The sequence below is a fragment of the Natrix helvetica genome (genome assembly GCF_964273705.1).
Source record: "Natrix helvetica genome assembly, chromosome: W".
Classification (NCBI taxonomy): domain Eukaryota; kingdom Metazoa; phylum Chordata; class Lepidosauria; order Squamata; family Natricidae; genus Natrix; species Natrix helvetica.
This window is the reverse complement of record NC_138555.1, coordinates 73154742-73168309: the sequence shown is the minus strand read 5'-3', so window position 1 is coordinate 73168309 and position 13568 is coordinate 73154742.

The following is a 13568-nucleotide window of genomic DNA, read 5'->3' as shown; positions in this document are numbered from 1 at the left end:
CTAACCTAATCCAAAAAGAAAACCCCACTAAAATCCAAGACAGTGAACAAGAAAACGGCAAAGCCCTCCTCCCATACATAAAAGGCACCACAGACAGAATCAGCAAGATCCTCCACAAACACAACATCAAGACAGCATTCTACACAAACCGAAAAATATCCACCATCCTGAGAAACCCCAAAGACAAAATAGAGTTAGAAAATCAAGGAGTATATGAAATCCCATGCACCACCTGCCCCACCACATACATCGGACAAACCAACAGAAAAATAAAGGCACGCATTGAAGAACACAAAAACTCAGTCATAAAGGAGGAACCAACTTCTTCCCTGGTCCAACACCTCAAAGCCACAGGACATGATATAGACTTTAAAAAGACCAGAACTATTGCCAAAATTGAACACTTTAACAACAGAATAATCAGAGAAGCTATTGAGATAGAAAAACGACCACACAGCATGAATAAACAAGATGATACCTCCCGCCTACCAGCCATTTGGAAACCCGCCCTCACTGACAAACGAGTCCCTAACACAAAGAACGATAACAGACCCACACTCACGAAAACCACACAGGATGTCACTATCATGCATCCACGCAAAAAGCAAGCCCAAACCCATACCGATGATGACTACAAACCAGAAGCCCAACCACAAACCAGAAGCCAGACCACAGCTGCATTATTAGCCACTTTAAACCCCTCCAATCCATACATGAAGCAAACTGATGCCCACCACGGAGATGTGACAAGACCACAAACACGAAGCCAAACAACAGTAACGCAGCTCACCAGCTCAAATCCCTCTGCAACTCAAACTAACACAAGCACAACCAGGCCCCCAACCAAACAGAACACGCCCCCATCCAATCAGAGCACAGCCAAACTCCCATCCAATCAGAGCACAGCCAAGCCCTCTACCAATCAGAATGCACCTCCACCCAATCAGAATGCAGCCAAGCTCCCACCCAATCAGCTCAAACCCCCACTGGCAGTTAAAAAGAGTAACCGGCTGAGATCTCACATTGCTCCTGGAAGCACCAAGCCGGAAGCACCAGCCTGAAGATGATGAATGAGACTTCATCGAAACGTCGTGAAGATACTTCCAATTCTACGCGGGAGAAAACCCGAACAACCAAAGACGTACATATATATACAAGAGAATAATCATGGAAGCCATCGAAATAGAGAAACACCCCCACAACATGAACAAACGTGATGATACCTCCCGCCTACCAAACATCTGGAAACCAGCCCTAGCCAACAAACGAACACCACCCACCACCCAAGCCGTTAAAATACAAAACAACAATGCACACACAGCCTGCACCAATCAGCACCAATCTACCAATCATGATACAACCACACAACCAATCATTCCACTTACTGAAACAAACCCAGCACCCCATCCCCTCCCACCAAGACTTACAGAAAGACGGCAGCTCCGATCACATTTTAAGCCCACAGCTTGAAGATGGCAGGTGAGATATATATGTTGTATTTGTACTGATAAATAAATAAATAAAGGGAGACTAGTATAGATCTATTTCGAGCTAATTAGCTCTCATCAGCTAGCCATACCCTTACTGGGATTTGAACCCGGGCTGTATATATCTTAGGCAGAAGTCTTAGCCACTAAGCCACAGGCTCACTTCCTTATCAGTTGAGCCAGGGAAATAGGTATGTATTTGTGTTACAACCCCTGGTATGCCTAAATATGGGAGGAAGGTCACTACTCCCTCTTTCTGTCCTTCGGCTTATCACAGAAGACCATGCAGGCAGAAAACCATATTTTTATTTTTAATGTTGCCTTTTTATATTTGTGTTGTATTTGTACTGATAAATAAATAAAGGGAGACTAGTATAGATCTATTTCGAGCTAATTAGCTCTCATCAGCTAGCCATACCCTTACTGGGATTTGAACCCGGGCTGTATATATCTTAGGCAGAAGTCTTAGCCACTAAGCCACGGGCTCACTTCCTTATCAGTTGAGCCAGGGAAATAGGTATGTATTTGTGTTACAAAATATGGTTTTCTGCCTGCATGGTCTTCTGTGATAAGCCGAAGGACAGAAAGAGGGAGTAGTGACCTTCCTCCCATATTTAGGCATACCAGGGTCCAGGCCCCATCGATTTTGCAGGACTATTGCTGCCAAAGAGTCTATCTGATCTTGCACTTTGACCAAGGTTCGGGCGATCTGACTTAGGCTATGTTGGAACTCCTCTGACAGCTGCTTAAACTGCACTGTAGAGTGAGCTAGGCCACCCACCCCTGTTCTAACTGCTGTGCCTATCCCCAGGATCACTAACAGTGGGATCACTAGCGGCACTCTTTTCTGATCATGGCCTATGAGAGGGACTGTGAGGGCCTGTTCCCCAGCAACAACACCCATCTTTGGGAAGAGATGTACCAAAGTACACATCCCAGTCCAGTTGCAAGGCAAACACACATATGCATCCCCCCCACACACACACACACAGGAAGAAGACACCATTTTCCTCCAAACAAACTACCATGTTCATGGAGAAAGCGTGAAAGCGCTTGTATTCATTATTCCAGACCCCCAAAGTCCCTGCCAGAAACATGCCAGTTAGTGGCTGGAGTAGAGGTTCTTCATGTCCCTTGGCTTTGTCAATGATAAAGGGAACGCCAGGCTCCAGAAAATAGCGGGAGCTCTCATTTCCAGAGGGAAAGGGAGCAGTCTGAGCCCACTTTGTTGCTGCTGAGCCAAAGTGGGAATTTGGGTGCTGCAGACTGGCTTTTACAAGATCCCTTCGTGGAGTTTCCTCTCTGTTTGGTAATGTGCAGCTGCAGCCGAACAGAGAAAGAGACCTTGTTTATGTAGAGTTTGCATGTGGAAGGGGAAATGTTTTGGGTGATTTAGACGTCCTCATGTGTTTTCTGAGGAGGGCTGATGGTCAATTCCATTTGGCACCCTGGGGAGGAGTAGTCTCAGTCCTGGGCTGCCCACAGAGCCAAGTTTTGTTTGCCAAGTATAACGCCCACAATCCCAAGACTCCCAACAGACTCCAGAGGACCAACTCCCAAGGTGTTTCAAACATAAGTGTCCAGAGGGGTTGCACACCTGTCACTGTCACAGTTTGTGTTCACAGGGGCAATGCCTCTTTCCTTGGGGCTGGGTTCGTTCCAGAAGAAAAAATGTCCAATAAGACAAGTCACAGTCAGCGTAATCAGCAACACAAGGGCCAAACTCACCGCACCTATAGCTGTGTATTGCAGTCCTACCATTCCTTGAAATGAGCCAAGTCAGCAAAGTCAAGAGGAAGGTGTTGAAAAGTGGATTAGGTGGTGGCCTTTCGTTTGAAAAGAAATGTCAGTCCCAAGTCTCCGTCGCCCTGTGATTTGGGGTCACAGTCCACTGCTCCGGCACTTCCTAATCTGGGCACTTTTTAACATGGGAATGATGGACCCACGAGGACAAGTCTTTCACCTTCAAGGTAGTATGTGTGGTCAGCAGCACTTGGAATGGGCTTTTCCACTTCACCTGGAGCGAGGAGTCAAGCCTCCACAATTTCACTAGGACCCAGTCTCCTGGCTGAAAGGGATGCACTGGATGGTCCAGTCCCAAGGGTTCGTTTTCGACATGTAACAAGAAAGAGAATTCACGACCCCAGCAAGCTGGCTCACATAGTGATGGAGGGTCTCCTCCCCCACCAAATGCATAGCCTCCCTGCCTATACTATAGAACGATTAGGCACGTCCATACAAAAGTTCAAAGGGGGTAAGGCTACTACATTTTCGTGGGGCAATTCTTAGTTGTAGCAAAGCTATGGGAATGGCCTGTGGCCAGTGCAGGTGGGCTTCCTGACAGAGTTTGGATATGGGCTACTTCTTTAGCCTTGTTTGTACAGCATGGAAAAGCCTCAACCCACCCATAAAAAGTACACACAAAACCAAAAGATCTCTAAATCCCAGTTTCCAGGGAAATTTGGGGAAATATATTTGCCACAAAGCACCTGGGTATGAGCCCTGTAGAAGGACTCCCAAAGGAAGTTTCCCTCCTGTCTTTGGGTTGTTTTGTGCACAATGGAGACAGGCTGCAGTGACCTGATTAACAACGGCATATGTGCCTTTTGCCAGCATGTGTACAGTGATAAAATCAGTGAGCACTTTCTTTCCAAATAGCCCCATGAGCATGTAAAACTCCAAATGCATATTTACTGTCTGTGTAGACATTAACCCTCTTCCCTTTTGCCAACTGGAGGGCTCTTCCTCTGACCGGGCATGGGATTCTAACTACCGATACCCGCAAACCTCCTCATACAATTTTTCCGGCAGTTGTTCCCCTGGCCTCCCGCTTTTCCTGTCTAAGAGCGTCAGTGAGAAAAATTGCATTTCTTCTTGCCCTTTGAAGTTTCTTCTTCTCTAAGGTTTGAGCCCGATTAATATATACTTTGTATGCTAATTCCACAAGTTCAGGGATTGCCTTTCCTGGGCCTCCCTCTGTCTTCTGTAATTTGGCCCTAATGTCATTTGCAGGCTGACCAATGAAAATCATATTGACCATTCTCTTATTTTCTTCAGCCTCAGGATCTAAGTCGGTATATTGCCTAAAGGTTTGATAAATGTGTTCTAGGAATTCCCCTGGATTTTCATCCTGTTTCTGTTGAATTTGATAGACCTTCCCTAAGTTCTTAACTTTTGGGACCCCCTGTTTGAGTCCTAAAAAACTAAGGTCCGATAGTTTTGCAGCCGAATGGACTGAGGTTCCCAATATGGTTCCTCCAGTGGGCATGTCCAGTCTGGATCTGTTGCATGATCCTTCTGCAAAGCCTTATCCATGGTTCCCTTCACCATCCTTCTTTCCTCTGGAGTTAATAAAATTTCCATCAGACTTTGCATGTCTGCTCAAGTAGGCTGGTGAGTTTGGAAAATGGATGCAAAAAGGGCATACATCTGATCTGGATTCTCTCTATAATTAGGAGTTTGATTTTTCCAATTATATAAATCAGCCATTGAGAATGGAACATACACCCACACTTTATGTAGCTCCCCCTCAGCTCCTGGCAATGCAATTTACCTTAGGGGCAATTGGAGTTCTGTCTCAACTGCTCCCTTGGACCGGGTTTGTGGTCCAGTTGATCTGTTCCTTTGGGAACCTTTTTGGTTTTCTTCCTCCTGGCCCCACCTACTGGGACCGTTTGTTCTTCCTGACTGGCATCTGATTCCTCCCTTTGTCTCCCTGGTTCTCCTACCCCTTCAGTGTCAACCACTTCATGTCAAAGATACACAGGTAGAGGGCACTGATGTCAGAGACTCTCTTTTTTTAAAAAAAAAACACTTCAACACATCGACAAAGACAAACACGCAATTTAAAACAAAACAGGAACTAAACATTCTGTTAAGACTCTCCCCCCCCTTTTTTTTCTTTTTTAATTTTTTCCAGTTTTAGATTTGTTATCTGGGATCTCATCCCTTTGTTCTTTGCCTCCTGTAGGCTTATTACCCATCCTGGTAACTGACTATATCTCAGGGGTTTTCCTAAGAGTGTTATATTTTGTCCACCCAGGACTACACACCTTACAACCCATTTTTTCCTGTCCTCCTGTAGGCTTATGACCCATCCTGGTGACTGACTATGTCTCAGGGTTTTTCCTAAGAGTGTTGTATTCTGTCCACCCAGGACTACACACCTTACAACCCCTGGGGGCGTCCCCCGCATGTCTCACCTCATCCTCTGGATGGTCAACTTCTGCCACATATCCTGAGGAAGCCTGGCTCTTGTTTCCAATATATTTCTCCACGATGAAATTGTCCACACCTTGATTTTTCTGGGCTTCAACCTTTGAGTCCCACACCGTCCAGGGACTTATCTCAGGGCCAGGTCCAAAAGTAGGCAGCTTATAGTCATTCGGACACACTTTCTCTGAGCCAGGATGGCACGCGTGTCCACTCCAGGAGCCCTTGCTATTTAAGTTCCCCGGTCACAGCTCAGATGAGCTCATGAGGACTTAAGGGCGGCTGCCCCTGGAAGAATGCACAGCCAAGGTAACTGGCCGGATATAATTCTAAGCAACCATTCACTCTCCTCTCAACTGCCAACTTACATGACCTGGAGGCCTCCCCTTTGATTTGTCCCTCAGGCAGTGGTGGATCCAAGCGTGTTTGCCCTCATCCTCCACCAAATTGTTGTCCCCAAAACTGGGCTCTTGCTTGGTGTCGAAGCCGATAAGTCACCGGACACAAGGTGTGATATAGAATTATACTTTTATTTTGGTACCAAGATATAAGGACCCTGGTTTGAAAAGCTGGTGTTAATGACAAAGATACAAGAGGAGACCCCTATATCTGTCAAGAGATTGATATGCCAAAGTGTATCAGAAATGTATTACAAGAAAATGTTAATGTAAATGGTGTGAATTTCAAATAAAACAGTTATACTGAACGAATTGGAAATGTGTTGTTATTTCTGTTCTGTAATGGGTAATGACTCATGGATTATGTGTGATGTCAACAGCATTGGGTGGGGGGGGGGGTACTGTACGTGTATTTAGTTGAAACTGATAAGAATGTGCTAGGCATTTAAATATAGGTGCACAGCTCTGTTAACCGGGAAAGAAGTACTCTTCAGGATGGCCAAGACTAATGTAAGTGCTTTTATAACTATGAAAGACATAACTTAACATTGATATATTATTATATACAGATTTATAGAGAAAAAAGTAAATTGGATTATATATGTATAATATTAATTTTGTGTTTATTAGGAGGATGCTACAGATTCGCAGTGTGCTAAAGTATGTGAAGGGATTTTTTTCCCTTTTACCAAGCAAATGTTAGAGGGATGGGTTGGCCTTTTGTGTCGCAATACAGATTCCGATCTGACTATTTTTTTCTTTCAGAGTGTGAGGAAGATGATATGTTTGCCACATTTACAATGCCCACAGATTCACAATGGCACATGTATATGAGGGGTAGCAATGCAAACCCATTGGTGCCTACAGAGAGGGTGTTAGAAGGTATGTTATTTATTTTGCAGACTTTACCATTGTATAAATGACATTGCCTGTTAGGGAGTGCTGGTCTATCATCAAAATTAATGTATAAGGGTTGGGGGGTGGCTTCAGGATTCAAACCATAGATCTTTAGTATGTTAGGGGTGAGAAGGAATGGAAAGTTTCCTTTTCCCTTCGATCGAGGTGCGGATCGCCAGCCCTCCTTGAAGCATATCTCAGATAAGAAATAAAAACTGATAACATGTTCTAATTAAAAACAAACTTTAATATAAAAATAAAAATAAAACAAATCTATCTAATTGTTACATTTTGGCAAGAGCAATTGTAGCTCACCTTCTTGGCAGACGAACAGAAGATCAAAAATCTCTGGAATGTGTGATGTATTAAGAAACGTGTTAAGAAGCATGCACAGTAAATCACTTGCTGATAAGGCCTATGACCTGCGCAATACATCTTCAGCACGGCTAGCAAACAATTAACGCAGTGACACCCCTTCTTTTGCTAGCTGGGCTGATGTCATCAAATCATCAAATAAGGCACATCTTCTTTCGCAGATACTCATGTTGAGCTGCTGGAAGTGGTTTGTTGAGCATGTCAGCAATCTGATCGTGTGTAGAAACATATTGCAATTTAACAAAACCTTGCTTAACTAATTGCTTTGTGTTTTGATAACGAATGTCAATGTGTCTGGACCTAGAACCTGTGAAATGTGACTCAGAAATATAAACCACCGATTCATTATCTTCCATCACGGTGATTGGTCAAATCGCACGTGTCCAGATATCTGTGATCAAAGCATCAAACCACGTTAGAAAATTACATGCATCTGAAACACAAGCATATTCAGCTTCAGTAGATGAACATGAAACAAAACTCTGTTTTCTCACTTGCCAGTAAACAGGACATCCATTCAGGAACATCATGTAACCTGAAGTACTTTTGCATGATTTCTTATCACTTGCCCAATCAGAATCGCCATAACAATATACTTCTGCATAATCAGTGTGTGTTGGTTCTAGCAATAACTTCTTGTGTTTAGTGTGTTTCAGGTATTTCAATAACTTCTTAATGCATGTCCAATGAAATTGTGTTGCCTTACCTACGTGTCGTGATAAGAGATTAACACTAAGTGCAATGGCGGGTCTGGTCCAACTACTAATGTATAACAGTGACCCAATGACTGAACGATAAAGTGTTTGATCTTCGAATTCAGGACTTGGTTCATGTGTTAAGTTGTGAAAATCTGTTTGCATGGGTGTCTTTGTTGTGTTAGCATCTTTCATGTTGCAATGATGCAAAATGTGGTCAATTTTCTCCTCTTGTGAAAAACTAAACCCCTTCTGTGTTTTTTCAATCTGAACACCTAAATAAGTGCTACTGTGTCCTAAAGATTTCAGTGTGAAGTATCTCTGCAAACTTTTAGCAAAAATCTCACTCATTTTCTTATTTGGACCAATGTAAACAATATCATCAACATAAACAAGAATTATCTCATATGCATTGTTAGATCTTTTTGTGAACACGCATTCATCAGTTTCGGACTTAATAAAGCCCATTGAATTTAGTTTGTCAGTAAGACATAAGTACCACATTAAACCTGACTTTTTCAGACCATAAAGACTTTTGTTCAGGAACCAGGCATCCCCTTCTTGCTGTCGGAATCCTGGAGGGCTTCTCACGTAGATCTCTTCATCTAGGTCTCCATGTAGATAAGCTGTGTCCACATCAAATTGGAAAACTTCTAAGCCAAGAATAGTTGCAGTGGTTAAAGCAATTTTTACACTTTCAGTTCTAACTGTTGGTGAGTAAGTGTTTGTGTAGTCCTCAGGATAACGTTCAGCGAAACCTTGAGCTACAAGTCGGGCTTTGTACAAAGACTCACCATTCGGTTTCTTCTTGATTCTGTAGACCCATCAAGTGCCAATGACTTTCTTGTTTGCTGGAGGTTTTGCAGGTGTAAATACATTAAGTTTCTTTAAACTGTCCATTTCATCCTGCATTGCATCTTACCATTTGTCTTGCTCTGAATCAGGAAGCTGTTTGATTTGTGTGAATGTCTCAGGAGGAAGAGTAACGTTGCAAATCAAAGGCAAGGGTGTTTTTGTCAGTTGCCACGAATATCGTTGTGGAGGGATTCCTTTTGTGACCCTCTTGGAACGTCTCGGAACAACAGTCCATTCTTCTTCTTCTTCTTCGTCCTCGTCCTCACGTTCGTCGCTAGCATCAGCATCTGCGGCTTGCGAAGACGGAACATCAGGTTGTGAAGAACTAGTAGAAGGAATATCTGCCTGTGAATCTTGGTCATCAGGCTGCGTGGCATCTGCAACATCATCTCTAGGCAAATAAACTCCAGGATCATTGGAATGAATCCTGGACCAGTCAATATCTTCCTCAAAATTAGCAGATTGAGAAATCACAATTACATGTTTATGGTCAATAAATTTGCTCCATTTTGAATTATCATCAATACCCATAAATCTCAGTTTCTTTGCTACAGGACCTCCTTTTCGTCTTTGAGCTAAGGGAATCTTCACCATAGCATATGAACCAAAAATGTGGAGGTTCTTGAGATCGGGCTTGTAGCCATACATCATGAAGAAAGGAGTTTGATTTATTACACTGCTCCAAGTACGGTTGACAATGTAATTTGCATATTTGATAGCTTCACCCCAGTATATGCTACCGAGATATGCGTCTTCTAGGAGACAACGCATCATGGTTTGTAGAACTCCTTGTCTTTGTTCTGCGACTCCGTTATGAGCCGGTGTGTATGGAGCGGATGTCTGATGAAGAATTCCATTCTTACGCATCCAGTCCTGGAAACGCTGAGACATGAATTCTGCACCACGGTCACTCTGGATTCTGGCGATGCGAACTTGATATTGGGTAGAAACAACAGCTGCAAAGTCTTTAAAGATCTGAAAGGTCTCAGATTTCTCTCTCATAGGATATACAAATCCATATCTAGAATGATTATCTACAATTGTTAGAAAATACTTTCTACCACCAAATGATGGTAGGAAAGGACCCACTATGTCAGTGTGTACCAAATCAAAAATGCGTGTTGACAAGCGTGTAGTGTGTTTGGGAATTGCAGCTGCCTTGGATTTAGCTTTCCTGCAAACTGCACAATCTAAAAACACCTTACACCCCTTTAGATCCAAACCTTTTCCGAACTCCGGCATCTTTCTAAGAACACAGAAACTGGCATGCCCCAATCTTCTATGCCACTTGTGGATACACCTGGAATGCAAAGGTTTACCAGTTAGTGAATTTTCAACATTAACAGTTTCATGGGCAACCTCAGGCTTGCTCTGAGCAACCTGCTTCTTTTTTCTCTGTTTGTTGGCTTTAGGAGCCTTTGGAACAGCAACGGTTTCTCTCTCTGAAGCAACTCTCTCTGGGCCCTTGCTGTCCCTTTTTGGAGTTTGTATACTTGCCTGTGCTTTTGGCTTTAAGTAATAAACACCACCACTTAACATGGTTTCAGCAACAATATCTCCATCTTTAACTATGTAACTTGCTTTCTCGAGGTGGTGAACCTGGAACTTTAACTCTCTAGACAAGTGACTTTGACTAAGCAAATTACTGGTTGCTGAAGGTATGTAATAAACATCAGGGATGAATGTATCGGGCTCTTCAATGTAAACAGTTCCTTTTCCCATGACCTTGCAAGTGTGGTTGGAGAAGGAGTACAATTCTCGATATTCGGGCTCCGGTTCGCCCATCTCTGTGAAAAGTTCCTTTCTGTAGGTAACGTGTACAGCTGCTCCACTATCCAAAGTCCACAAAAGATGTCTGTCGTACTTTGGATCAGGTTGTGGAACATTGGTTATGGCCAATGTTGCGAGTGGAGCTTGTGGATCACGCCTTGGACCACGACGACCTTGTCTTCCGCTTCTACCTCTGCCTCTGGAGTCTGTTCCTCTGGGCTGGTATGTGACGGGAGCTGGAACTCGTTGGGGACAATCCCGGGTGTCATGTCCCATACGGTTGCAGATGTAGCATCTTGGCATCCTTGGAGCGTAGCCTCTTCCTCGGAAGGGACGTCTAGCTGGAGCTTTTGACACCGGTGGTCGTTGCAGATGTGGTGTAGCTAATTTGATAGCTTCCTCCTCAAAAGTCTGCATACATGATTAACAGTGCGTTGAGCAATAGGCACGTGGTTAATATTTGCAATGGCATCTTTCCATTCATAATTCAATGAGTTAATGATGATGCTGATCATTTGGATATCATCAATAACATGGCCACTTTCTCTCAATTCACTTCTCATTCCTTTCAGTTTGGTCAAATGTCCACCAATTTGTTCACCATGTTTCAACTTCGAACCATGGAACTCAGACATGAGCAAACATGAAGATTCAATTGAAATGGGCCTGTAGCAATCTTCCAAAATAGCCCAAATTTGTTGGGCTTTTGCATCAGGTGGAAAGGTAACCTGCAATTCAGTATCCATGGACATCAACAATGTTGTGCAAGCCCTAGTCTCTAGGTCTCTTATTGCAGGAGTCCATGGTTGGGCAGGAGGATTGAACACCATACAATGGGTACCTTCTCTGCGAAGCAAGAGTGCAATCTCACTGACCCAGGCTTTATAATTCTGTCCTGACATCTTTAATTTTGACTCACCAGTCAAAGGAGTGACAGAAAATGCCTGTTGAGGGATATGCATTTGAACAACTTGCTGTGTAGGTTGAAAAGCTGGTTGTTGAACCAGGGGTCTCTGTGTTACAGATGCAGTTGGAGCTTGAGCAGCAAAATTAAATTGGCTTGCTTGAGACGCTGGCATTTGCTGGATTAAGTTTTGCCTTGTTCGATCTAGGGAAAATCCAACGCCACCAGGGGGAGTTGAAAATTTAACCTTTGGAGGCATTTGCATTGTTGCTTGGACTTCTGGACGGGCTACAGATAAATTCAGCCAAGACTGTTGTAATTCCTTTAGCTGCTGCTGTAATAAATTACTTCCGCCATGAGATGGCAGTGCAGCATCACTTTTCAGCTGTAACAGACCTGTGTGCGTGGCAAAATCTGGAGAACAAAGGAGATCACGTGGCCTCTGTGACGTGTACATAACTCTCTGTTCTGATTTGCCTGACACTTTATCCACCACGGGGGGTGTCTTAGGTTGTGGAAAGAAGGCAAGATGGTGTCCTCAGACATTTTGGAAATGGGGAAACCCCTCCTACTTGCCTCTAATCTATCATAGTGTTTTCTAGCTTGAAAAAGCTGTTTTTTCAAAAGAGTCTATCTGGTCACGATAGTTTTTCATATCTTCCCCAGGGCCTGGGAAGGATTCATAAGTTTCACTTTCTCTGTGGGGGTGGAATTCTTCTGCCGGCAAGGGTTTTGGCCACTGATCAATTGTTTCATAATCTTTAAGAGATATTTGAGGGTGAATTTGCTCTGGGAAGGAACGCTTTGGTTTAGCCCCGAGCATTTCATAGTCTCTTGGAGATATTTGGGAGCAAGCATAATCAGAAGGAAAAATAACTGACCTCGGAACTTCGAAACCAGCTTTATCTCTTTCTCCCATAGCAGATTTTTCTTTTGGCCCGTCTGTTGAAGAAATTCGGAGCTTTGGAAGCCAGTTTGAGAAATCTTCCAGTTCTTTTTTTTTAAAACAAAGTTTTATTGGTTTTTTAAACATTTTACAAGGGGAAAAGGTAAAGGAAAGGTTACAAATTTTGGCATTTGCAATGTGCGGTAGGTGCCCCCCCCCTCCATACTCATAGTATACATTTACACAAAATTCATTACTAAATAGTAACATATAGTCAGCATATAAATTCAGTTAGTAATTTCGATCAGTTTATATCAGGTGGATTTTCTTGCTCATTTTTGTGATCTGAGCTTTCTCGGTATTGCCCCATCTCCCCCCGCCGACAGAGCTCCGGCCCCTCCCGTGTCCTGTATGTCTGTTGAAGGATCATCTGGTTTTTCTAGGAGTGCTTTGTTTTTTTTCCATAAAGGCCTGCGCTCTCTTTAATTTCTTCTTTCATCTCCTTCAGTTGTTTCTTTATTTCCTCTTGTCCCTGTAGGAGTTGCTGGAACATTTGTTGAAACTCCGTCTCTGTAGTTTTAGGTTGCATCAAATCTGTTATCGTTGATTGTGTACTAGGACTGGAGGTTGCAGATGTCGGGGCAGAGGCAGCAAAGCCAGGCTTTCCAGGAGGTGGTTTTTTGGGTGACATTGTTTATGGAGTAAAGAGTTCAGTCAGTGTAGAGAATGATCAGTCAGAGAGGCAGAACAGCCAGGAGAGTCCAGGAGACAGAAGGTCCAGACAGAAGGTCCAGTCCCTACGGGGAGAGGGGGCGGTCTATAAATTAAATAAACTATAAACTATAACTATAACTAGAAGATAATTTTTTTCTAATCACCCTGGCAATAGAGCAAAGTTTTTCACTCCAGGGAGTTCAAAAGAAAGCAATCAACAAGAGATTTGTCTGAGCAGCACGGAGACAAAAACCGGAAGCCTGAAGTTTTAAAGGTGGAGTCAGGTTTCACAGTTCATAAAGACAACGGAAGTGTGCCATCTTGCCCTGCCAGCTTCGGGTTTAGAGGCAAAAACAAAGTTTTCAAAGTTCAAAG